Source organism: Manis javanica, chromosome 2 (assembly GCF_040802235.1).
Source record: "Manis javanica isolate MJ-LG chromosome 2, MJ_LKY, whole genome shotgun sequence".
NCBI lineage: Eukaryota > Metazoa > Chordata > Mammalia > Pholidota > Manidae > Manis > Manis javanica.
Genome location: NC_133157.1, coordinates 115,455,271 through 115,481,812, shown reverse-complemented (window position 1 = coordinate 115,481,812; position 26,542 = coordinate 115,455,271). Strand labels below are relative to the sequence as shown.

At 39.5% G+C, this 26,542-nt stretch overlaps 2 protein-coding genes across 28 annotated transcripts in view; one reads left to right on the top strand and one right to left on the bottom strand.

Moving 5' to 3' along the window:
• Positions 1–3,622, top strand: part of NSUN6 (NOP2/Sun RNA methyltransferase 6) — a 115,447-nt gene extending 111,825 nt beyond the window's left edge. For 13 of the 17 annotated variants that reach the window (XM_073229169.1, XM_017653337.3, XM_017653333.3 and 10 more), the window contains 3 exons: positions 654–868; positions 1,506–1,622; positions 2,097–3,622. The gene's annotated coding sequence lies outside the window, so the exon portion shown is untranslated. The remainder of the gene's footprint in view (positions 1–653; positions 869–1,505; positions 1,623–2,096) is intronic. The other 4 variants (XM_073229175.1, XM_073229174.1, XM_017653332.3 and 1 more) reach the window with 3 other exon arrangements.
• The window catches only part of CACNB2 (calcium voltage-gated channel auxiliary subunit beta 2), a 401,898-nt gene that overhangs the window by 36,049 nt on the left and 339,307 nt on the right, over positions 1–26,542 (bottom strand). The gene's annotated exons all lie outside the window — the stretch shown is intronic.

The window sequence follows — 26,542 nt, the reverse complement described above, 5'->3', positions numbered from 1 at the left end:
AATCTACTATTTAAAAACTTACCTCAACTAGTCACCCTTTTTTGATAGTTAGGCTTACAATTTTTGTTTCCACTGCAATAAATATTCTACTTTGAAAAAATCGTTGTATGAAAAGCCTCTTTCTATTTAGAATCCTTTCCGTGGGATAGATTTCCAGAGGTAGCATGAGTGAACCGTATGTTATCAAGACCTTTTAAAACTCTTCCAAACTACTGGCCAAATGGGCTGCACCATTTTACACTGCAACCAGCAGAATATGATGTTACCTTTTTCAATAAGATGAAGTATTAGACTCAGTTTTGCCACTAGAAATAGGATTTTCTTGAGTAGATCCATCCATTATTTAGTAGAGTTTTGATCACAAAAAAAACTAAAAATCAAGATTAAAAAGAAAAAGCATATCTTTCATTTTTCTCAGGGTCTTTTATTTCTTGGAGGCATATATTTTTTTCATCACCAGAAGGCATAAATCTTAAATGTTCAACTCTATAGAGGATCCCATAGAAAATCTAACATCTTTTACACAATGATCAACTTTTCAAACCATGGAGTAAAGAAAGAGGAAACACTAAGAAAAATAAAAGTAAATTCAAGAGATGTTGAAGTTTAGCATATAAAAGCATGGGCCACAGATAATAATTTTATGTTCTTAGATTAAGACATCATTCCAGAATGTGCCTCCTTCCTTGGCTCACTTCCTGTCATCAGTTGTGCTGCCAGCAGATCTGGAGCTTCACCCGGGAATCTGCTTTCTATCACACACACGGAGGAAAGAGAACATCAGAGCCCCACCCTCAATACCTTAACTTCAGGAACTGCACCCCTAAAATCCGAATGGAGAACAGTGAAAGCAGGGATGGAAGAAAAGGTAAAGCCCAGCTGGCACTCATCAGCTTGAAAGACCGCAGGACACTAACCAAAGGGGTCAAATGACAATGTCTCATGGCTCCCTGTACTCTGTCCCCAGCACTGTCTGGCTCAAGGCGTGCATGTATAAGGAGTGCATGGAAGACACTTTCCACATCAATTCCATTCATCTGGGTTCAAGGGCAGGGGATTTTAAATAGACTGGATATGAATGCTGAGTCTGCCATTTACTAGGTGAGTGGCCCTAGCAAATTCCTTACTGTCACTGAGCATGTGTCCTCATGGCTCAAATGAGAGTGAATAGCCTAATCTGGCAGGGAGGGTATGACATAACAGAAAATGCTTGGCCAAGTTACAGGAGATCCTGCCACGTGTGACAGCATGGATGGACCTCAAGGGCTTTGTGCTCAGTGAAATAGTAAGTCAAATAGCCCACGATCTCACATCTGTGTGAAATCTAAAATCACCACCACCCACGCCCTGGCAAAAAAATCCCTGAATTCACAGAAAACACATATCCCAAGGCTAGGCTACTATTCAGTATACAGAGAGTGTGCTCAATAAATGGACACCTGCTGTCTATCAAAAGAAATGGTCTATGTAAATAAATGTTTCTCCACATTCCTTCATCCCTAAAGGCTCAACACCTAACTTTCCTCCATGTCCTGCCTCCCTGATGCTCCTCAGACCGAACCAGTCAGACCAGACAACCATGCCGTGTGCCTCCATCATATTCTCTCCAGTATGAGATGAGGGTAAGGTCTTCCCAAATTCATTTCGCTTACAGTGTCTTCTCTTTAATTCTGATTTTCTTTGGTGCCCCTCAGAAGATACAGAGGTTTTTTGTTTTTGTTTTTGTTTTTTGATGAACAAACTTGAAGTCCCAGGGGAAAAATCTCTTAAGGAATCTTTGGATTTTTCGCCATGAAACCATTTCATGCTTTCAGTTACCATCTGCATTTCAGCCCGCCACAGTGTGGTCCAGGGCCCTCAGGGCCTCTGCCCCTCACCATTCAGGCCACCCCTGTTCCTGCTCACACACTCACTCAGGCTGCCGTGTTTCTGTCGTGTCCAGTGTCACGTCTCTAATCAGGGTCCTGTGTTGTGGTTCAGCAATTCCCAGCTCACTATGAGGCCATCATAATAATTGGTGACTATAACAGATTCTCAGGGCATTTATGTTTTGCGGCCAGCAGCTGTTTACTCTCTCTTATTTGCTCCCTTCTAAGGTAATGCACAGTCCTGAAAAGCAAGACCAGAATGTGAACCAACAAACCCTGGCTTTGTGGAGGCCTCCCAGAAACCCCAGGGCAGAGTGGACCGTGGCGACAGGCAGATATAGAGCTCTGAGACATGCCAGGACCCAAGAGGTGCTCTGGGCCTTGATGGAGCCAAGCTGCCCAGGACCCCAGATCAGAAGCAATGGCACGCTCTGAGAGGTGGGCTCTGCCCCAGGGGTAGGTTCCCTTCAAGCTGTCCTTTGCCCACCCTCCAACTCCGGGGAAGATGGGGAAGAAAGGTAGAAAACATAAATATAAAGATGGCCCACAACCCTAGGTAGGGTCCTACCAGGATGGACTATTGTGGAATGGGATCTAAATCCAGATTTAGATTCATCCTCATCCTACTCTACAGAATCATTAGGATATTTAGTTGATTGAGAGGCCATATGATCCTTAATTACACTTCTGACACCATTAATATCCTAAGAACCTTATTATCAGGCCAGTGCCATAGCCTGAGTCTACTTCTGCTATGGCCTGCTACCTGGATCTCTGGCAAACTTGTTTTGTGGCTATGGAGGGCTGAGCATGTGATGCAGAGGCATACTACCCTACCAGCCTTTGCTTCTCATGCTCCAGTGCCAAGACTTTGCCTTTTTTGATACCTTCTACCTGGCACGTGCTATGCAGCATAAGGGTGGTTGGTGAACCACTCTTGTTTTGTAGTTGCCTTTCTGGCACCCAGAATCAAAGTTTGCTGCACTTTAGCTTGGACACTAAACAGGAAAAGATTTTTAAATCATGTAGAAGAGTGGAGCATCTCATCATCCAAACAATTAGGTATAAGTACTCAAACAACACTAAAGCTCTTTCATTTTCCCACAGTATCTTCAGTGTGTTTTCAAATATGTTTGAAGAAGGGAATCAGTAAGTAATACAGGCGCAAAGAAATTATTCTTCTCTTCCAAGCCCTTCTTTATCTTGTACATAGCATAGCTTATGACAATTATAAAAGCTACCACTTTGGGATGTCTGCACAGTGCTGAGGAGTGTGTGGTGTATGTGCATGCACTGTTGCATTTAATTGAATCCGAGCAACAACTGTGTTTCCCAGATGAGGAAACTGAGGCTCAAAAAAGTTCTGGCCCATAAGCAAAAGAGATAACATTCAAACCCAACTATCTCAACTCAAAACCCTGAGTTCTCTCTGTAGTGCCAGACTGCCTTTCATTCACAGGTGCACACTGATGGCAACTTAAGAGCATCTAGATGTCCATGTGAAATCCTTAATACTCAAATATTGTATTTTACAAAATGCTAAAAAATTACTTGGTATAGAAGAAAGTAAAAAATTAGGCTCAAGTCTGCCCTGTAGCCTAATTTAGTCCATTTCTTTAAAAAAAGAAAAACACTAAATGAGCAATGTCACATATTAGAACTATGGGCATTTTTTGTGAAGGTCATTCATTTCTGCTTCTTTGCACTTTGTGGTACGATCAATTGTGGTACAATAAATCAATAACAATGTCAAATCATGATTTTGTTTATTTGTATATGAAGTTTCTTCACAACATATAAAGCTATACTGTATGCAAAAAGAACTGAGATATTAAAATACATGTGGTTTCATGGCTTCCAAAAGTACCAAAGAAGGCAAAAGCATAGGGCTAATCAGAAAACTAACACTGAACTAATATGGAAACTAATTATTTTAATGGATACAAAATGTTTACCTTTGGTTTCTTAAATGTGCTACTGATAACCTACTGTTTTTAACTTACTGTTAAAAAGCAAAATGAAATTTACTCAAATAAGAATAAGTAATTCTATCATGATTAATACAGATACTTGAATTTTCTAGTACTGAGTTCTTCTGAATACAAAGACACATTCTACTGTTACATAGCAATGTATGTTATTCCATTTTCATTCTGAAGTTGTCAATACTTAATAACATAAAAGGAAAATCCAAGTTTATGTTTTAATGTCAACAATGGATTTCTCTAAATATTATATACACCCAACTTGCAATATTTTTAAAGAAAATTTTTTTTTAATGATCTAGATGCCTATACAACACTATAGAAAAGAGAGCTTAAAAATCAAATCCATTTTCTGATATACTTTGTGTATATATAATAAAACATGGCTATAGTCCTCAATAATTTTAAATGACTTAAGTGGGAGTATAGCCATTGGGTCTTAATAGGAAATACTCAAAAACCCCAGAGATGGTGATGTGCTTTCAGAAATAAGATCACAGGTATCTGCTTTGTTTATTACATATTAATACTTCAGTTTCCAGCTATCTTCTGCAGAACTTCTTAGCATCACTTTGCCTTCAGTGATAAAAAATTCTTATAATATAGAATGAAAATCTTCATTTTAGTTTAGTCCTTATAAATAGGCACAATATTTTATAGTATATTATGAAAATCTTGCCTCTGGTCTTGCCAGTCATTGAACTTAAAAAAAAAATCTTTGCTTAATTTATTATAAATTAACAAGGGTAGTCTGAATATTCAAAGCAAAGTAATAAAAAGAAAGTAACAACTGATTATGAATTCTGACAACTGAGCACTGAATCAGACCAAATGAGCAAATAACAGATTTGCTGTAAGATAAAATTTACATATGCAGTTAACTGGTTTGAGAAATTCAAATTTTTTCTTCAGAATTGATTTACTTAATAAATATCTATTAGTTACACATTAACATCTTAAATACCTACACTCATGTAGCTTATCTTACATCCTAGTAGAGAAAATAGAAAATTATAATTACTAAAAGGTTATGAGTAGGGTGTACCCATAGTGGGGAAGGTGGGCAGGCAACATGAAATGAGGTGGTTAGGGAAAACCTCTTTTGAGTTCTCACTGATCCAATCATTTATCCAATGATTCATACATTCATTATTTATGTGTTAGTCACTGTTTGGGACAGTTGGGATATATCAATGAATAAAAGAAACTAAGATTCCCTGCAATCTAGGAGTTTATACTATACAGGGGAGAGATAGATCATACATCATAGACATATTAAACAGTATATAATATGTTAGAAGGTGGTGAATGCTGTAGAAAAAGAAAAAACAAGGTAAGAAAAGCCAGGGTGCAAGGTGACAAGGCAGGTACAGTTTTAAATGGGAGCACAGGCGGCCTGCATCAAGGGGCTGGCATGTGAACAGAAGCATGAGGAAGGGAAGGGAAGGCAGAGAGCAGAACTCCAGGCAGAGGAAACAGCCAGTGCAGAAGCCCATCGGTGGCACAGGCCAGATGTGTTGGAGGAAGACAAGCAGATCAGAATGTGGCTAAGTGAAGTGAAGCAGGAAGAGAACCAAACATGAGGACAGAGCTCTCAGGTTATATGTGGCTTTGCAGGTCATAGTCAAGATTTTGGCTTTTATTCTAAATGAGATTGGAAGTCACTGAAGGTTCTATAACAGAGGAGTGAGGTGACCAGACAGGTTAGAAGGACTATGGGGCCTGTTGAATTGAAGAGACTTTGGGAATCAGAGCAATTAGGCAAGAAAGAGAGAGAAAAGGCATCCAGATTGGTAAGGAAGAAGTAAAACTGTCACTCTTAGCAGTCATATTATATATAGAAAATGCTAAAGAATCCACCAAAAAACTGCTAGAATATACAAATTCAGTAAAGCTGTGGGATATAAAATACAGTATACAGAAATCTGTTGTATTTCTATACACTAATAACACACTACCAGAAAGAAAAATTAAGAAAACAATCCCATTTACAATTACATCAAAAAGAATAAAATACCTAGGAATATAGTTAACCAAGAGCGTGAAAGACCTGGACACTAAAAACTACAGACACTTATCAAATGAAGAAGACACAAATAAATGTTAAAAGATTCTGCGCTCATGGATTGGAAGCATTAATATTGTTAAAATGTCTATACTACTAAAATTATCTACTGATCAATGCAATTTGTATCAAAATTCTAATGGCATTTTTCCACAGAAATAGAACACACAGTCGTAAAATTTGTATGGAATCCTAAAAAACCCTAGAGACAAAGCAGTCTTGAGAAAGAAGAACAAAGCTGGAGGCATCATGCTGCCTGACTTCAAATTATATTACAAAATTAGAGTAATCAAAACAGTATGGTATTGGCATAAAAACAGATCAGTAGAACAGAATAGAGAGCTCAGAAATAATCCTGTGCATAAACAGAGGCCAGAATATACAATGGTGAGAGGACAGTCTCTTCAATAAATGGTGTTTGTGCACTGCTGGTGGGAATGTGAATTACTGCAGCCACTATGGAAAAAAGTATGGAGTTTCATCAAAAAAACAAAAATACAACTACCATTTCCTGAATATGATCCAGAGGTTCCATTTCTGGTTATTTATCCAAAGGAAAGGAAAACATTAACCCAAAAAGATATTTGCATCTCTATATTCACTGCAGCATTATTTACAATAGCCAAGATATGGAAACAACATTAAGTGTCCACTGGTAGATGAATGGATGAAGATGTGGTGGTGATATTAGAGTATCACTCAGCCATAAAAAAGAATAAAATCTGCCATTTGCAACAAACAACATAGATGGACCTTGAGGGCATTATGTTAAGTGAAAAAAGTTACAAAGAGAAACACAAATACTTATGATCTCACTTACATGTGGAATCTAAAAAATAAAAACAAAGGAACAAAAAATCAAGTTCACTGATGCAGAGAACAGATTAGTGGTAGCCAGAGGAGGGGCCTGGGGGTTGGGAGAAATGGGGGGAGGGGATCAGAAGGTACAAACTTCCAGTTGTAAAGTATGTGAGTTCTGGGGATAGAATATACAGCATGGTGATTATAGTTAGTAATACTGATTACATATTTGAAAGTAATTTAGAGAGTGTATCTAAAAGTTATCACAAGAAAAAAAATTCTTATAACTATGTAGGGTGATAGATGTTAACTAGACTTACTGTGGTGATCATTTCACGATGCTTATAAATATAGAACCATTATGTTAGACACTGAAACCAATATAATGCTATTATGTCAAGTGTACCTCAATTATAAAAAAGACTCTGAGAACTTTTGGGTGCAAACAGATATCAGTTGGAAACTACCACAGTCATCCAGGTGGAGAGATGATAGTCATTAAATCAGGGAAGCAGCAAGGGAGGTAGTAAAAAATGGTCCAATTTGGGATACATTTTCCAAGTAGAGCAAATGGGATTTGCTGGCAGATTTCATGTGGGTGTGAGAGAGAGTCAACGATGATGCCAAATGTTTGGGCCTGAGCAATTAGAATAATGGAGCACCCTCCGACGACATGGGGAGGCACCAGTCAGGGGTTCTGTTTTGAACATGTAAAACATGAGATTGTATGTAACATCCAAGTACAGTTCGGAAGAGTGCTCAAGGTCTTAAAGTCTGGGAGAAAGATCCGCACTAAAGATAGAATATGTAAGTCTGAGATATATTGATGGCATTTAAAGCCGTTGAGTTGGGATGAGATTGTCAAGCAGATGCATGTACCTGGGGTGCTCCAAATACAAAGGAGGCTCAGAAGGAATGACAATTCAAGAGGATGGCTAAGACTGTAGTTTCCAGGAAGAATGTGTTCCAAAGAGAAGGAAGTCATCAACTCTTCAGATACTGCTAATTGGCCAAGTAAGGTGAGGGCTGAGAACTGCCGTGTAGATTTTGCAATGAGGTCACTGTTGGAATTCTGAGCTTGCTAGGGATGAAAGTCTTACTGGAGTTAAGACAGAACAGAAGAAGAGGAACTGGACACAGTGAATACAGATCCTTTAAGGAATTTTACTACAAAGGAGAGAAAGAAATGGGGAGATAGGTGGCAGAAAAAGGGGATCATGATTTTTTTCTATTAAAGTAGGGGAAATAACAGCTGTGTCTGTGCTGATGGGAGTGGTCCAGCAGAGAGGAATACTGTGATGATACAGGAACAAGAGCACAGAACTGCCCAGCTGTGTCCCTGCTTAGGTGGAGGAGGCAGTGGACTCCAGTGCTCAAGCAGAGGACATGGCCTTAGACAGGAGGGTTTTCGTTTCTGGAAACAGGCAAGGAGGCAGTGTGTCTGAATACGGATGCTGGCCTCTGTGATGATGGAATGCCATCTTCTGTCTCAGTTTCTCAGTGGAATAGGAAATGGGAGTGTAGACAGGAAGTAAGATATTAGAGGGTTGAGGAGGGAGGGAAAGATGCAATATAGTCATCTGAGAGTGTGGAAGATTAAATGGACTATGGGAGGGTGGTAGGACTGCCTGCAGTATTAAAGGACCACTTGACAGTCAAGGTCACAGATTTATATGGTAAGCTAGCCACAGCACACTAGAATACAGAACATCATGCAGGTAATAGAGTAAAAAGCATAATCCCCCACCAAAATATCATGGTTTTACAACTACTGTTTCCCATCTTGCTTTGAAGTTTCTACAGCAATTTCATAGAAGAGTGTATCAGGGTATGTGTGCAAATATATTCTACATATATTTGGGAGCATTTTTACCCACTTCCCCCCCCATCTCTATAACCCTTTTCAGGTGAGTGATTTATAGTCCTCTTTTTTTATCCTAGCCTCCAAGCATTTACCATAGCACTACGTATACACTAATAACTTAATCTCAATTAAGAGATTGATCCTTTTCTGTTAAAGGAATCGATTAACAGGTGACTAGGCAGCCAAATCAAGCTACCTACTCAATTCTGTCACCACAGATCCAGGCCCACAAACAGTGAATGGCTAAACCATTATGAAACCAAGGTGGTCTGATCAGGATTTTGTTTGATATAATAGATATACATGCATGTAAATACACGTGTACATATGTATTTTAAAAATTTAAAACAGCTATATTAAGCAAAGGAGTAAATGTTTAAAACTAAGTTTGGAATCTTTTCCCCCTAAAGCCACTGGAATGATTAACAATTACAATGTGAAATAAGTTAAAGTTGTGTATGAAGCAAAATATGGAATATCTACTTTTCCTTTTTGAATAGATGATGAAAAAGTAGGTAAGTTCTTGCAAGGGTGTCTTGGGAGGTAAATAATAGTAATCTTTTAGATATTAATTACCTTAAAGAGCTTAATTGAAGTAAAAATGAAGATAACATTTACGGATGTTAAAATCAAGGTAATCTTCAGAGTTGCAGAATCAACATTTTAAGGTAAATAAGATTAATGACAGATTAGACACACACACATATATACACACACATACATACATACAGAGAAAAGAGAATGTAGCTCAGCCTTTTTTTATGTGAAGAAATTTCAGTTAAGTCAGTACCTTATGAAGAACTGTTTATACTTAATTTCACTCAACTGATTAGTCTTACCAAGCATGATAACAGTATCTCTAAAGTTATTTAGAAGCTAATAATTCAAGAACAATTAACTTTCACTTTAGGCTTGCTGTTTAAAAAAACAAAAAACAAAAAACCATAAAACTTTCCTTCAGTTGCTGTTGTAGACTAAATGTTTGTGTCCCCTAGAATTCAGATGTTGAAACCCTAACCCCCAGTATGTAGAGACAGGGTCTTTATGGAATTAATTAAGGTTAAAAGAGGTCATAAGGGTGGCGCCCTAATCCAATGGGACTGGTATTGTGGTAGAAGGAGGAGACAGCAGAGACCTTTACTGAGCACACACAGAGGAAAGGCCATGTAAACACAGGGAGAGGGAGGCTGCCTGCGAGAAACTGAGCCCGCCAGATGGATTGGAGACTTCTAGCCTCCATAACTGGGAGAAAATCAGTTTCTGTTGTTTAAGCCATGCAGTCTATGATATTTGGTACGGCGGCCCAAGCAGGCTAACAGTTGCCTTAACCGAGTCAATATGATGGTTTATATTTCTAGTAAAAAACATAACTTTACTCGACATTATTTTGATAACCAAAGATAATTTCTTTACCCAAAATTCCTGTATATTTTCAGAGAAAATAAGGAAAATGTCAAGTCAATAAAATTCACTCCTGTTTTTCAACACATACTTACTTTGCATCTATGTTGTTTGAAATCCAGAATTGCAGTTTGAAGGACAGGGTGGTGCAGGGTACAGGGCTTCCTTCCTTAAGCCAGGTGAGACCCTGGTTGGAGAGCTTGGGGCTACACTAGACCAAAATACTGAAGTGAAGGCAGTTGAAAAGTCTGGATTTCTGTGTAGTTGGGCTCCCCATCTTCTGCTGTTGCCTGGCTGCATCTTTTGTGAAGTCGTTACTCCCAATTCCTGAATAACAGCTTTGCATTTCCATTCTTTCTCTTGGCTTGTCTGTTATACTTCACCAACTTAGCTGTTCCATTTCTTAGCTTGCTTTCTCTAAATTATACTATTTCTACTTTTCTTAAAGTACAGATATTAAAAAAAAAAGAAGCGTGGTGATGTAGGATCCTATCAACAGGGCCAGGGTACCTCCTTCTTTGAATGTCCTCAATCCACAAAGTGCAGTCCAGAAACATCTAGAACCTGATACTGAGTGGTTTTACACATCACCATCAAGGGTCTGCTCAGTACTTTCATTCCATGACAAGGAACAAGCAGTGTTATCTCTTCTAAAACTTCTGCTTTGCATTTAAACTGTTATAAAAATGTCTATTCCATACTTATTTTAGAAAATTATACACTTCAAAGAATTTCCAAAGAAGCATTCTAAACAAATCCAAGGAAAGCCTTCACAAAGTACAGGCTGGCAAACATGGGGAGACATGCTGTATTTTGTTTTAATTCTGTAATCTTCACTTTCTTCTCTACTCCAACAGCTGCAGTTTCAGCTAAGTCCATATAGTTCTGGTGATTTGTGTTTATTTTGTTATTGTTTATTTCATGCTAAGTGCTTTGTTTTTCTTGAGAAGGGAAAAAAAATGGAGCAAAGTATCTAGGTCCAACACCAAATGTTTTGGCAAAAGGAATAGATTAATTGGTGCTGAGAGCTGTGGGTGGCAAGTTCTGAACATGAGTTCCTGTCTCATTGTTTATTCTCTAGAAACTTTTATGACTTTGTTGCTATCCTTACTTTGAAGTTGAAAGACTTTCCTGACTAATGCTTTGTGACTGACCGACTGGAACTGTGCTAGAAAGGACAGAGCAGGGCCCAAAGGGGCAGATGATGAAGGAAGGCGGAAATCAGCTTCATGTGTGAAAAATGTTCTTCCTACTGAGAAATGCTGAGTATTAATGGGGTTATATTTTTAGATTTAGTTATGATTTGAATATCTGTAATTAAACTCCGATAATAACTTGTGTTAAAAGATAAATGGAAGTATATTAAAATTTTCAAGATTTTGAGCAAACATCAGTTCACATCAGGCATCCCCAAACCAGAAGTGGTTAGGACTGCTCCATGAACTGAGGGGTGGGTGGGAGGCCTTCATAAAGACACCGTGCAAGCAAAGCAAGGAAATTATTTGGCTACAGCTTAAGTAGTTGCCTTATTTGGGAAAGCCTAGTTGGCTGTTTGTGATTGGTTGTGTTTAAATTTTGCTTTCTGAGACATGAGTGAATTTATAGGAAGTGACTCTGGCTATGTTTTGGAGTGCTTATGGAGGTTCCCAAGGCACTGGAGCCACCTAGTCTCATGGCCTCCTTGCTTAATCACTTTAACACTTGTCACTACTCTCAAGGTCTTTACTAAAGGCGTCTCAAATATTTCAGGATAGCTTCAGTCAGGTCAGGATATTTCCAATTTCCCTACGGCCTTCTGTGAGCCAAGGTTTCCAAGAAAGCAAAAGAGAAATACAAGAAGTATCAACCTTGACTTTCTTGGGCATATTTGTGGCAGTAGAAAGATATGAGTTTGGTAAACTGACTTGTTTCCTTATATATTACTAGACTATAATAATTAATAACTGCCTTAATTTATGAGTATTTACTACATAGAAGCTACTGTGCTTAGACACATCTCATTTAGTCTCTGTAAAAACCCATATGGTCATGCGTCTAGTAAGCAAGGATCCAGAATCCAGGATCCAAATCTAAGTCTTGTTCTGACTACAAAAGCACATGTTCTCTTATGGCACTCTACTGTCATCAAGAAAGATCACAGTTTATTTTGTAAAACTTCCATTTTCATTTATTTCTAACCCATTTTCTAATTTTTCCAAATCCCAATTACACGTCCAAATATCTCATGGAAATACTATAAAGCTCACTCATTTCATACCTTCTCCTAGTTTCACTAATTCTTATTTTGAACTCTTCAAATCATTTAAATTCACTATTCCTCAATTACAGCCTTTACATTTGTCCCTTTTATATTTCCCAGTTGAAATTCTTACCAAAAAATAGACCTAGCTAAATTCTCCCTTGAAAAAAATTAACCATGGAAGTAGAAAATTCAGTAAACCAAAGAATGGAAATGTTGTCTATGATTTCATTGGCTACCTAACACTTTAGAGAGTATACACATGCTTCTTAAAAACAATAATTGTATCATATTAAACATACAATATTATAACCAGTTCACTTCATTTAAAAAACTGATGACTTATATACACAGTGGAATATTATTCAGCCATTAAAAAGGAAATCCTGCCATTTGCAACAATATGGATAGATTTAGAGGGTATTATGATCAGTGAAATAAGAGAGGTGGAGAAAGACAAGTACCATATGATTTCATTTACTTGTGAATATAAAAACAAAGCAAAACAGAAGGAACAAAACAGCAGTAGACTCAGACACTGAGAAGTGACTGGTCGTTACCATGGGAGAGGGACTGGGGTGGGTGGGTGAGGAGGATAAAGGGTCACAAAAGTTATCAATTGTAATATAAGTTGGTCACGGGGATATAGTACAGCATGGAGAATATAGCCAATGATTCTGTGACATTTTCCTATGTTGAAAGATAGTAACTGCACTAGTGGGGGTGAGGATTTAATAATATGGGAAACTGTTGAACCACTGTGTTGTATATTTGAAACCAATATAAGACTGTATATCAACAATACTTCAATAAAAAATAAAAAATTTTAAAAAGGTACTTCATATAAAAAGAAAAAAGAAAACCTGTTATCTTTCCATATCATTTTTCAAGTTTATTTTTTATTGAAGTATAGTTGATATACAGTCTTATATTGGTTTCAAGTAGACAACATGCTTATTAAACAGTTAGATACATTATTAAATCTTCAACCCAAGTAGTGCAGTTGCATACAGCTATATCCACTGAGTAAATAATATGTCTTATTTAATCAATTAGATAACCTCTGGGTTTCCCAAACAATGTTTATACAGGAGTGTAATACCAAGGGACAGAAGTGAGGGACCAGAGTAAAGCAAAGGAGAGAAAAAACAATATGAGGACCCAGTAGTGAGTGCCGTGACCACCACTAGGTCTGATGGTTGCTTGATTTTTCTGGACCATCATCTGAGAAACCACATAAACCACATCCGGACAGTCTGCCAGAAGGAGAATGTATTTAGGTGACTGTAGTCACCTACTGGTCAAAGATGGGAGGACCGTGCCTCTGGGTATGCACACCATGAACAGTGCCCTACACCAGAATCCCTCACTGTCCACAGAGAGGACCCGCAGGAAAGAGCACATGCAGAGGGACTGCCACAGAGACGGGTGAACAAGAGGCAGGGCGGCTGAGGGCATCTCACAGGGTGCAGAAGAGGGCTCTGCACTATTACTAAACATTTTTTTTTCTATTTCAAAAACACATTATCTGAGTTGAAGCTGCTATAACAAAGTACAGACATACCTAATATATATTACAAATAGTGTAGTTAAGCAAGTTAAATGAAATTTTTGTCTCCCAGTGCATATTTCCTAGCCTATTAAGTGGGTAGTAGTATATCTAAAAAAAAAAGTGCATACCTTAATTTCAAAATACTTTATTGCTAAAAATTGCTAGCCATCATCTGAATTTTGAGCAAGTTGTAATCATTGATCACAAGTCACCAAATGTAATAATAATAAAGCAGTTTGAAATATCAGGAGAATTACCAAAATGTGACACAGATACACAAAGTGAGCAAATGCTGTTGGAAAAATGAGGCCAACAGACTTGCTAGATTCAGGGTTGCCGCAAACCTTCAGTGTGTAAAAAACCCAATTATCTGCAAAGCACAATAAAGTGAAGTATAATAAAACAAGATGTACCATAAGCTGGGTGGCTTATAAACAACAGAAATTATTTCTCACTGTACTGGAAGCTGGAGGTCTGAGATCAAGGTGCCAGTGTGGCTCTGGTGAGAGGCCTTTTAAGAAGGCAGATCGGTACCTTCTTGTATCATGCAGTGGGAAAGAAGGTGGGACAACTCTCAGGGGTCTCTTTTATAACTGCATTACTCCCATTCATGAGGGCTCTACCTCATGACATCACTGCCCGAAGATCCATCTCCTAATAACCTCATACTGGGGGGTTTCAATTTCAACATATGAGTTTGGGAGGGGAACACACAAATATTGATTCTATTACACGCATCCAAAACATTTTACTCTCATTTCCTTAAATTCTTAAATCAAAAGATGTTGATATTTGAGAAGATTTGATATATATTACCAAATTGCCCTCCAGAAAAATGTGTTAATTCTCTTGCTCACTGACAGGATAAAATTATTTTCTCTGAGCCCTGAATTTATAGATCCTAAGTTCTAGGAGTCAAGATGATAGACTGGAGATATCAAAGCTCTGAATCTGGTTTTCTGCAGGTGACCTACTGACATTGGTAGAATTAGCTCAGTAACCAAATACTTTCCTCTTTAATTGATTAAGTATTTACTGAGTTCCTCTGTGTGCAAGGTTCCCTTTTCATGGGAACACAGAGCTCAATAAGAGAGACATGATTTTGCTCTGTGAGGCTAATATCCCAGCAGGAGAGAAAGAAGTACTAACAACAGCCCTCCCTCACTGCCCTTGTGATGTCAAACAAAACGAGACGCGTTCCGTGTGATGGTACCCAGCACAGGGCTCATGCAGAGGGACTTGTCTTTTTCTAGAGGGGCAAGGAGCACCAATCTCTCAGTAACCAGATGGGTAACAAAAAAGAGAAAAACCACCCCACACCTCTAATATTTAAAAAACAAACAAACAATGAGTTGTGATCCTCAACTAAATTGGTTAATTTTTAAAAATCAAGCATATATAAACTTACCCAAGTTAGTGTTGGCCCTTCAAGAAAGTATTCTTGGAAAAAATGTACATTTATTCCAGGGTTGCTTCCAGAGCTCGAAAATTATGTAAAACTCATTTTTTGAAAGTATCAACAAACTCAAAAGCAGACCATTTTGAATGCTCTTATTACTGATAAGTCATTTTCCTTTGAGGACAAGTTCATTTTTCTGAAACAGCCCAGAGTCATTCAAAGCCAAGTTTAATGGATAAAAGTCAACTTGGGAGATAAACTTTTTAAATGAAAAACACTGCTTGACTCTAAAAGTAATGAGCTGTCTTCTTGGGTGCCTCAGAGGACAGTCCTAACAATTTTTGTCAATTACTTTTGTTATAAAGTCAGTCCCTACCATGGGTCTCTGAAGTTTCCTTACTTGGTTCCCATAAGTTGTTGCCTTAGAATTTTCATTGAAAACTCCAGGTACAGCTGCAAAAACATCTCAGCACAGGTCTGTCAAGAGATGAGATCACAGACTCTGTGGTTATTTGTGTTTACTCTTGGCAGAAAAAAATCAAGGAGAGGGTTTCAGGAATACATTTATATATGTCTCTATCCACGCATCCACCTTGCATCACATCTTTCTACTTTTAAAAAGAAATGCTAAATATTAACCACAAGTTTAAATACCCAAGCAGTTATATAGGATGCCACCCCCCACTGCAACATGCAAAAGGATTTGGTAGAATTTGGAAGAAGTAGTAACAAAGAAATGATCTATAATTTACTAAATTTACAAATTACATGTCCTTTTGCATATCTTGCTTATTGTATTTAAATTCAGGTGTGCTACTGTTCTCATAATTGTTTAAGCTGATAACTAACTTGTAGGACACCCAGGGAGGGAAAAGCTTTGAACAGTTTTTTCCTAAATAGCCGTTTTCTCCTCCAGCTTTACTGAAGTATAATGACAAATAAAATTGTAAATTACTTAAAGCGTCTAGCATGATGATTTGATATGTATATATATTGTGAAAGGATTCCCTGCACCAGGCTAATTAACACATTCATCCATCACCTCCCATACTTACCTTTTTTTCTTTTTTGAGAACATTTAAGTTCTACTCTCAGCAAATGTCAATAATACAAACACAATGTAACTACAGTCACCATGTCATAGAGCCTCAGATTAGAGCTTCAAACCTTATTCATCTTATAACTGAACATGTGTTACCCTCTTACAATCTCTTTATTCCCTCCCCTGCAGTGGCTCTTCTTAATGGGCAGGCCAATATATGATGACAGTCTTGGAGGGAATTTTTTAATCCGGATCTTTCTACAGACAACAAAGAATTAGAAAAATGGAACCCCTATTACAGAATGAAAAAATGTGTTCAATATTATCTTACTGCAACATAAGTATGGCTAGATTCAAGCACATTACAAATGGTTTATTGCCGGGTTTTATACTAATTACTTACTCCTTGCATGGTTGGGAGGCTCAGAAACCTATCATGGTCCAACACAGTGATTCCTTTTCTCATATGTCTAGGCTCCACTGGTATATTGCTGCCAAGATGGCAGCTTTTGTTGGAGAGGACACCTTGTTGTTATTAGCAGCCTGTTTGTGGTTGCCTGAAGTTAACTATAAACACACAGTTCACCAAGTTTATACAGAAAAGGAGCACCAATCTTTTAGTATCTGGATTGGAAACCAGAAGAGAAAAAACAACCCCACAGCTCTCATATTTAAAAAACAAATTAAAAAATGAGTTGTGGTCCTCAAATAAAAATTACAATAAAAATTTATAATAAATCATTAAAATAATTTAATTCACAATGAAAGATAAAAACCCTTTCTTTCCGGTGTTCTCTGAGAGAAACCTGATGCCAATTACTCAAAAAACCAGAGAACATCTTTCCTTTTCTATTGTGTGGCCCTTCAGCTCTGCTAACTACTCTGTGTTCTTCTTGTATTCCATGGTCTGCCTCAAGCTATAAAAAAAAACAAAACAAAAAAACCCGCCAAATTTGTATACCTCTTGGTGGAAAGGGAAGCCTCACCACTGGGTCATGCGAGGTGGGTAAAACATGCCCACGGCTTCACCTGAGCCCCCAGCTACCTCCCTTACTCTGCCAGTGGGAGGGAGTTCACTACTTAGACATGTCAACTCACTGCCAAGTTGGCACATATTTTTCACTGTACACATTTTAAATATCTGTAACAAGTTCTACAGAATATCACAATTGGAAACTATTCTGAAAGGGAGGTTAAAATTGCCAAATTCCTAAGAATTCTGAGCTGCAGTTAAACAGAAGTCAGGGCTCTCTGCTCAGTGTTTCTATGGGAAAGTAGGGAGGGATGCAGTCACCATATTACTGAGAAGGCCTGGTAGATGAGCCTTGGCCACGAGGGCGTGACCCAGGGCACGTCACCCTTTCTAAGCCCAGTTCCCACCTCATAAAAAGTGTTTTGTCAATCTGAAGCAAGCTGGAACACACACAGTTCTCAGCACAGTGCCTGGTACCGGACATGCTCAAAAAATGGCAACTGTCAAAAAATGAACTGTCAGAGGAGCCTCCCTAACCAATCATGAGTTCCACCCTTCTAGTACTACTGGATAAATAGTAAGATTTGCTTCTTTTGGTGTGGAAGGGGCACACCACAACAGTAAGGTGCCTCTTGATGCAAAGATCAATGATTATTATAGCCATACTCCTTGAATGCGGTCCATGGCTGGGCATGCACCCCACCATTTAGTAGGTACCACCACGCTAACAATGCCAGTGTTGAGTCTGATATTTTAAAAGGCAAGTTGGATGCTTTGATGTACTTCACAGCTACAAGCTCATCTAACCGGGCCCTCTCCCAGGGGACTGAGCTGTCACTGAGGGAGAGTGCTTGCATGAGGAAAATGGAGAGTTGCCTCCTCACCTTCAAGCGCCCTAACAATTCACACTGATTGACTAAGGCGCCTTAGGCCATGAGCTTGACTAAGCACCTGGCTTGCTGCCAGTGATTCCAGAACTCAAGTCCAGAACTCTGTCCCTCGGTTCCTTGGAGGTGAGATAACTGGTCTCTGGGCACCTTTGGTTCTAACATGTTATAGCCCTGTGAGCCCGGGCAATGTTCAAATGTGCAACACTCCCCTCCCCCACTGTGACAGCTCCTTCCCACCAAAAATCTCATGTATTTTTAAAAGGCCCTTTTTCTATGTGAGAAATTTCAGTAAAATATCTTGAATCATCATCTTGACGATTTGATCTACAAGAGCCCTTAGTGAGTGAACCCAACCCTCTCATTTTAAAATTGAAAAGAGGAAGCCCAGCAATTTTGGGTCTCACTCGAGGTCACAGCAGTGTGGCAGGGAGCCTCACCTGGGCTCCATGCTCCTTGTCCAATTACACCCTGGCCCTGGATCTGATACAAAACAACTGAAATCTCAGGAAATTATTGCTAACTTTACATGGTAGTTTTTTATTGCTATTTTAGCCAAGAAAAGGTGTTCTTAAGAAGCAACAGCTGAGAAGTCAATGGCCTTTCCCCTTTAGCTATTTTAAGTGAGTTACGTGAATTCCCTATGTGACCAATTGGAGAAGGCACACATTTCTGGCACTGCTTAACACACCAGTGCACCAGCTGAGTACGGACTGATGGCCTCAGACACTGATAAGTCCAGAGACAGTTCCTAGGAAAATGCTTTGCATGAGTCATTAAGGCTATTTTAGAGTTGCTGTCTTGAATTGAATGTAAACCAGCCCTGGTGATTCTGAATTTAAAATGTGATTTCACTGAGGGAAGGAGAAACCATAACATTCTTTTCAGGGCTTGGGTAAAGGCAATATTAAAAAAAAAAGACTGATGGTAAATCTGTAGACTTCTATGAAATTTTACTTGAAGTTCACTAACAACTCCAATATTGGCTTTATATTTATTAATTTATTAATAACTTAAATCATCCTGAATTACTGCTCTCTATCGCATGTATTTATTTTCAGGGCAGATGTACCATACCGTGTTTTCACCAAATAGAATCTCACCTTTGACACTTTTAATAATAAGGGTTTTGGGCCCCACCTGGAAAGTACTGCACCGAATTTCCAGCAGGTGGAGCCAAAGTATGGTATTTTTTTTTTTCCTGATGCCTCCAAAAGCACCACCTTGACTCTCAGGCTTGTCTTCATTAAGAACCACTGATAACACAGAAGAACAATTCTGCTGTTCCACTTTAACATCTATCTCCCCATGTGCAAGAATGTGAATTTCCATGTGAAGAAAATGTGTTCTATAGCAGTGATGCTCTAAGTTTTCCTAAAAGGCCCCTTGCTTTCTAAAATCTGAATTGAAACTAATAAGCGAGTAAGGCTGTTCAGGAGACATAGCTGTGTCAGACACAATTTTAAGCCAGATCTGACAGCAAGGTCACAAAAGCTCTTCCATCAGCCTGCACATGCCCATTCTTTGTGCTGACGCTGGGACACGGAGATGGCTTACACAATGAAACCAAGGTAGACAGGCAGAGTAGGAGGACGGGTTGAGTGTCAAAGATTTTGAGGCTCCTTATTAAAAACCAGTTTAGTTGGCTGACCATGGGATTTAAGGAAATAGAAAAGGAAGTGAAGCCAAGAAGGAATGTCCCACCGAAAGAAAATGGAGGAACCTAAGCCTCAAGGTACCTCTGAGATCAAGGAGCAGATGCAGCGGGGGTGATGGTTGTAAAGAAGCCGTGCAGGGAGATGGTGAAACAGGGAGGTACTGGAGTTCAGTATTTCCGGGGCAGGATGTATTTGTTACCTTAAGTGTAGTCGCTCTAAAAGCAGGCAGGCAGAAGACAAACGTGCAGCCATGTTACGGCGATGGCTGCTGCGCGATGTTTGCATAGGGCCTTCTCGTTGGTGAGATGGCCTTACGGACATTTCATCATTCACTACAGACATCTCTCCACACAGCCATTTCTGCTTTACCTTAACTGGAAATTCAAACTTTCAAGATCCCTTTGGAGTCAGAGTGCCAGATGCTTTTGTAGGTGATTTAAGTGTTCTCACTCCCAGTGTGCATCCGAGGAAACTCAGATGGAGCCCCAACTACACGGCTGAACATGGTAGGGCCTGGACTCTGCCCCGTTTCCAGCTCCAGCATACCATGATTTCTGCTCCAGTTTTAGGCATTTACTAACTTGTGCTCCGGAGGAAGTGGAAAATCCAAACAAAGGCTGCAACTAAGGGCAGTTTAATAAAGACCAGTTGCAGCAGGATAACTGCTGCCCATGTTGGAGAAAGTAACACTAAAGGGAATGACTTGTTGACATGCTATACATCTTAGGAAGATTTTGTGAGGAAAAGATAAATTACTTTTAATCATGGGCAAATAATTCCTTAAATTCCTTAAGGTCTTCCAGAAATACTCACTTGACAAACTCGCCATAGCCTGCAGTCACGACTCACCCTTGGCTGTGGCACATGTGCAGGACATGAGGTGGTGTTGGCCATGCCACTAAAGCTCCTGTCTGGGGCCAGGGGAATGGAAAGCCGTATGCCCGGCGCCCACATTCACATTCCTCCTGCTCTGTGTGTCTACCTGCGCGACTGGACCCAACTGCTTCGCAGGCACATGCACCACCCCGGCTGTGCTCTGCATTCAGCAAAGACTTCAGCAAATGCTGGCATGCCTCCCACGTGCCAGGCACTATCAACCCCAAGCTAAATGCTTACGAACATCAGTTTAAGGGGGTGAAGCACCACCGTGTAGCAGAATCTGCTGAACTGTCTGACTTTGGTATGAACAAACCAAGGCAGGCTGTGAGAAGAAAGGCCAGAGATAGAAACTCTGGCCCTTGTAAACTTTACATTTAATGGAGGCATAGCTCAGAGAGATTGTGGATTTGGTTCCAGAGCACTGCAATAAAGCGAATATCGTAGTAAAGTGAGTCAAATGAGTTTTTGGTTGCACAGCACATATAAAAGTTATGCTTACGCTGTACCATACTCTATTCATAATAGCAATATATCTAAAAACAAATGCACATACTTGAATTTAAAAAAAATACTGTATTGCTAAAAATTGCTAATCATCACTCATCACAGATCACCACAATCAATATAATAAAAACAAGAAAGTTTGAAATAGTGCAAGAATTACCAAAATGTGACAGAGACACAAAGTGAGCCAATGTTGTTGGAAAAATAGATTAGCTTGATGCAATTCTTACACAAACCTTCAGTTCATTAAAAAAATGCCTTATCAGGGGGATCACGAGAAGATGGTGGCATGAGTAGTTCAGAGAAAATCTCCTCCCCAAAACATATATATTTATGAAAATACAATAAATACAACTATTCCTAAAAGAGACACCAGTGGATGCAGTACAACAGAAAGAATACATCTACATCTGTGAGAACTCAGCATCACATGAAGGGGGTAAGATACAACCCATGGCCAGGCGGGACCCAAACGCTCCCCCACCCCACAACCCAGCGGGAAGAAAGGAGTCAGAACGGGGAGGGAGTGAAAGCCCAGGACTGCTAAACGACCAGCTCTAGACACCCGCACCCGGAGCGCAGACACAAGGTGTACAGGGTGCTGGATATTAGAGAAACGGAAAAGCAAAACCTGTGGGCAGGTTCCCACAACCAGCACCCCTGAGACAAAAGAAAAGCGAGTTCTTTCTGCAAGTCTTAAAAAACAGGGACCCCATAGCTGGACGAAGTTGTCCCAGCAGCTAGGAATACCGGGGAAACTTAGGCGCCCTAAATGGAAGCAGTGCAGCTCTGAAGCCCCTCAAAGGACTAGGCAGCCTGCAAGTTGTTCCTCCAACCGGCGCAGACCCTGACACACGGGGCCAGTAGCAGGAGAGTGGGAGCGCGCGCTGGGGGAGGAAGCGCTAGAGGGAACCGAGAGCAGATCCGTGCGCCGCAGGGCTAGACAGCGGCAGCATGACCGAACAACCCGGGTGTGGCTCGCGCGCACCGGCGCAGTGAAACCATAGCCTGGTAGAAGCCTGCATGGAAAAGCCATGTGCGCACCAGCAGCGGAGCCAGAGGAAGCAGGGGCGCGCTCCCAGGAGCCAACGGGAATCCCAGCCCAATGCACAGCTGCCCGGGCCAGACCCAAAGGCTGCTGTTGCTACACAGCTGCCCGGCAGGGTTGCCGCTAGCATGGAAGAGCACACCTGGCATACCAGCCACTCCCCACAGGGCTCCTGGCTGCTCTGACGGACACCCTGCCCACAGCAGCTTAGGAGATTAACCCAGTGGCTGCTCCAGGAGTGCAGGTAGCCATCACAGGCAGCAGAGAAGGGCAAGGTATCCAGCAAGCAGGAAAGGACTTTCTTCTCCCAGCTGACACAACTGCAACTTGCCTACAGCCACTGCAATCACCATGAAAGGCAAAAAAATCTGGTCCAGACCAAGATAGTTACACCTGAAAAAGGATCTGCAGAGGCAGACCTAACCAGTCTCCCTGAAAAAGAATTCAAAATAAAAATCATAAACATGCTGACAGAGCTGCAGAGAAATATGCAAGAGCTAAGGGATGAAGACCGGAGGGAGATTACAGAAGTCCAGAGGGAGATCACAGATGTCCGGAGGGAGATTACAGAAGTGAAACAAACTGTGGAAGGATTTATAAGCAGAATGGATAAGATGAAAGAGGCCATTGATGGAATAGAAACCAGAGAACAGGAATGCATAGAAGCTGATGCAGAGAGAGATAAATGGATCTCCAGGAATGAAACAATATTAAGAGAACTGTGTGACAAATCCAAAAGGCACAATACCCACATTACAGGGGTACCAGAGGAAGAAGAGAGAGAAAAAGGGATAGAAAGTGTCTTTGAAGAAATAATTGCTGAGAACTTCCCCAAACTTGGGGAGGAAATAGTTGCTCAGACTATGGAGGCAGATAGAACTCCCGAGAGACAGGATCCAAAGAGGTCAACACCAAGACACATAATAATTAAAATGGCAAAGATCAAGGACAGGGACAGAGTAGTAAAAAGGCAGCCAGAGAGAGTAAAAAGGTCACCTACAAAGGAAAACCCAACAGGCTATCATCAGACTTCTCAACAGAAACCTTACAGGCCAGAAGAGAATGGCATGAAATATTTAATGCAATGAAACAGAAGGGCCTTGAACCAAGGATACTGTATCCAGCACGATTATCATTTAAATATGAAGGAGGGATTAAACAATTCCCACACAAGCAAAAGTTGAGGGAATTTGCCTCCCACAAACCACCTCTACAGGGTATCACAGAGGCACTGCTCTAGATGGGAGCACTCCTAAAAAGAGCACAGAACAAAACACCCAACATATGAAGAATGGAGGAGGAGGAATAAGAAGGGAAAGAAAGAATCATCAGACTGTGTTTATAACAGCTCAATAAGCAAGTGAGGTCAGACAGTAAGGTAGTAAACAAGCTAACCTTGAACCTTTGGTAACCAAAAATCTAAAGCCTGCAAAAAGTACATGTCTTTCAATAATCAACCTAAATGTAAATGAACTGAATGCACCAATCAAAAGACACAGAGTAACAGAATGGATAAAAAAGCAAGATCCATCTATATGCTGCTTACAAGAGACTCACTTCAAACCAAAGACATGCACAGATTAAAAGTCAAGGGTTGGAGAAAGATATTTCAGGCAAACAACAGAGAGAATAAAGCAGGTGTTGCAATACTAGTATCAGACAAAATAGACCTCAAAATAAAGAAAGTAACAAGAGATAAAGAAGGACATTACATAATGATAAAGGGCTCAGTCCAACAAGAGGATATAACCATTATAAACATATATGCACCCAATACAGGAGCACCAATATATGTGAAACAAATACTAACAGAACTAAAGGAGGAAACAGAATGCAATGCATTCATTTTGGGAGAATTTAGCACACACCTCACCCCAAAGGACAGATCCACCAGACAGAAAAGAAATAAGGACACAGAGGAACTGAACAACATGCTAGAACAGATGGACCTAATAGACATCTATAGAACTCTACATCCAAAAGCAACAGGATACACATTCTTCTCAAGTGCACATGGAACATTCTCCAGAATAGACCACATACTAGGCCAGAAAAAGAACCTCAGTATATTCCAAAAGACTGAAATCCTACCAACCAACTTTTCAAACCACAAAGGTATAAAACTAGAAATAAATTGTACAAAGAAAGCAAAAAGGCTCACAAACACATGGAGGCTTAACAACATGCTCCTAAATAATCAATGGATCAAAGACCAAATTAAAATGAAGATCCAGCATTATAAGGAAACAAATGAGAACAACAACACAAAGCCCCAACTTCTGTGGGACGCAGCAAAAGCAGTCTTAAGAGGAAAGTATATAGCAATCCAGGCATATTTAAAGAAGTAAGAACAATCCCAAATGAATAGTCTAATGTCATAATTACCGAAATTGGAAAAAGAAGAATAAATGAGGCCTAAGGTCAGCAGAAGGAGGGACATAATAAAGATCAGAGAAGAAATAAATAAAATTGAGAAGAATAAAACAATAGAAAAAAATCAATGAAACCAAGACCTGGTTCCTTGAGAAAACAAACAAAACAGATAAGCCTCTAGGCAGACTTATTAAGAGAAAAAGAGAGTCAACACACATCAACAGAATTAGAAATGAGAAAGGAAACATCACAATGGACCCCACAGAAATACAAAGAATTATTAGAGAATAATATGAAAACCTATATGCTAACAAGCTGGAAAACCTAGGAGAAATGGACAACTTCTTACAAAAATACAACCTTCAAGACTGACCCAGAAAGAAACAGAAAATTTAAACAGACAAATTACCAGCAACGAAATTCAAGAGGTAATCAAAAAACTACCCAAGAACAAAACCCCCAGGCCAGATAGATTTACCTCAGAATTTTATCAAACATACAGAGAAGACATAACACCCATTCTCCTTAAAGTTTTCCAGAAAACAGAAGAGGAGGGAATACTTCCAAACTCATTCTATGAAGCCAACATCACCCTAATACCAAAACCAGGGAAAGAGCCCACCTAAAAAGAAAACTACAGACAAATATCCCTGATGAATGTAGATGCAAAAATACTCAACAAAATATTAGCAAACCGAATTCAAAAATACATCAAGAGGATCATACACCATGATTAAGTGGGATTCATCCCAGGGATGCAAGGATGTTACAACATCCAAAAATCCATCAACATCATCCACCACATCAACAAAAAGAAGGACAAAAACCACATGATCATCTCCATAGATGCTGAAATAGCATTCGACAAAATTCAACATCCATTCATGATAAAAACTCTCAACAAAATGGGCATAGACGGCAAGAACCTCAACATAATAAAGGCCATATGTGATAAACCCACAGTTAACATCATACTGAACAGCGAGAGGCTGAAAGCTTTTCTTCTGAGATCAGGAACAAGACAGGGATGCCCACTCTCCTCACTGTTATTCAACATAGTACTAGAGGTCCTAGCCACGGCAATCAGACAAAACAAAGAAGTACAAGGAATCCAGATTGGTAAAGTAGAAGTCAAACTGTAACTATTTGCAGATGGCATTATATTGTACATAAAAACCCTAAAGACTCCACTGTAAAACTACTAGAACTAATATCGGAATTCAGCAAAGTTGCAGGATACAAAATTAACACACAGAAATCTGTAGCTTTCTTATATACTAACAACGAACTAATAGAAAGAGAAATCAGGAAAACAATTCCATTCACAATAGCATCAAAAGAATAAAATACCTAGGAATAAACCTAACCAAGGAAGTGAAAGACCTACACCCTGAAAACTATAAGACACTCTTAAAAGAAATTAAAGGGGTCACTTACAATTGGAAACTCATCCCATGCTCCTGGCTAGGAAGAATTAATATCGTCAAATGGCCATCCTGGCCAAAGCAATATACAGATTCGATGCAATCCCTATTAAATTACCAACAGCATTCTTCAATAAACTGGAACAAATAGTTCAAAAATACATATGGAAACACCAAAGACCCTGAATAGCCAAAGCAATCCTGAGAAGGAAGAATAAAGTAGGGGGGATCTCACTCCCCAACTTCATGCTCTACTACATAGACACAGTAATCAAGACAATTTGGTACTGGCACAAGAACAGAGCCACAGACCAATGGAACAGAACAGAGACTCCAAACATTAACCCAAACATATATGGTCAACTAATATTCGATAAAAGGGCCATGGACATACAATGGGGAAATGACAGTATTTTCAAAAGATGGTGCTGGCAAAACTGGACAGCTACATGTAAGAGAATGAAGCTGGATCACTGTCTAACCCCATACACAAAAGTAAATTTGAAATGGATCAAAGACTTGAATGTAAGTCATGAAACCATAAAACTCTTAGAATAAAACATAGGCAAACATCTCATGG